A 1589-nucleotide genomic window follows, 5' to 3' on the forward strand; every position below is an offset into this window, starting at 1 on the left:
AGAAAGAGAGAGAGAGAGAGAGAGAAAGAAATGTGGAAATCCTTGAAAATTAAGAAGGGTAAACACCTCTCTAGTGAATTAAAGAAAGGAAACAATTCAGTTAGTTATTAATAATTCACTGTTAATAATTTCACTTCCTGTAAAACACTGCAAACTCCAGTAAGAGTTCTACATTCCTTAAGGAATGCATAATTGCTTAAAGGTGTAAATCTTGCCAAGCAGAGATAATATTAGGGGTAGGTCTGTACACTGATTTGTATGCAGCAAAGAGTTCACAACTACTGCCTGGCACACCTTGTTTGCACTCACAACCTCCTTCAAGAATTTACACTTTTCTGCCTGAGTGTCTGACAGAGATGAATGTGCAGGCACAGCTCGTAAAAGTACATGTGGCCTTGCCTTACCTACACCCGGATGCTGCAGCTTTAGGCCAGTCTCTTGCTGGGACCTGCTTCCCTTGTCATGTGGGGATCACTCTTCCCAGTTTTCCTAGGGGCTTTGGACTGAACTAACCTCTCTGGCCCAGAGTGCTTCTGAAAGAGTCTGGATAAAGGCTCACTGTCTATAGATACCATTCTCAGCACCAAACTCCACCAGATTTTGTGCCCTATCTGCTTTTGACACATTTTTTTCTTTAGCCATCTTTCAAGGGCTCTTTTCTATTGCTATAAAATGGATAAATTAGTCACTGCTCGTAATATCTATACCTGAGGTATATAGTATTATGGTATGAAAATTCAGATCAGTCCTTCAGCTCAAATGACAGGTAAGGGAAGAATATCTAATCTTGGGTTAAAAATAGCGCAGAACCCAAGTCTGTCTCCGGTTTGCATATGACCAGGTAAATCCTCTGATATATCTATGTTCCTTGTGGACAATTAGGACCCAAGAATTTAAGATGACCCCTATGTAGCCTGCTTCTAATGTGTTGCTTGCTGGCTAGAATAGTTGAGCAACAGGCAGCCCTGTTCGTACAGATGAGCCCTCTCATTAAGACACAGCATAGACCTCTGCTGGTCCCTGCTGAATTTAAACATTCCATATCTCCACCAGTTGGTTTGAAATCTGAGTCTGAGCTGTTTGCTCTGTAATGAGATGTTGGAATAACTGTGTCCCAGACAGGGACCCAAAATGCTGCTATGCTAAACATTTTCAGAGTTAATAAGATTAAGCCTTCCCCAGGGAGGAGAGACAAGTCAGTACTGCTTATTGGATCTGAAATGTCTCCCAAGGCCATATGCTAAGCACCTGGTTCCCAGCTTGGGGCAGTATGGGACATAATGGAGATTTTGGGAGCTGGGTCACTTGTGACTTGCATTGAAGGGTATATTTTGGCCTTTCTCTACACAAAGGATAAACAGGCTGAAAAAAGAAATTAGGGAAACAACACCCTTCTCAATAGTCACAAATAATATAAAATACCTTGGCGTGACTCTAGCTAAGGAAGTGAAAGATCTGTATGATAAGAACTTCAAGTCTCTGAAGAAAGAAATTAAAGAATATCTCAGAAGATGGAAAGATCTCCCATGCTCATGGATTGGCAGGATCAATATAGTAAAAATGGCTATCTTGCCAAAAGCAATCTACAG

General features: G+C 41.2%; 1 protein-coding gene across 1 annotated transcript in view; it reads right to left on the bottom strand.

The window, feature by feature from the left end:
• The window catches only part of Axdnd1 (axonemal dynein light chain domain containing 1), a 94632-nt gene that overhangs the window by 3490 nt on the left and 89553 nt on the right, over positions 1-1589 (bottom strand). The window lies entirely within an intron of this gene.

This window comes from Mus caroli, chromosome 1 (genome assembly GCF_900094665.2).
Source record: "Mus caroli chromosome 1, CAROLI_EIJ_v1.1, whole genome shotgun sequence".
NCBI lineage: Eukaryota > Metazoa > Chordata > Mammalia > Rodentia > Muridae > Mus > Mus caroli.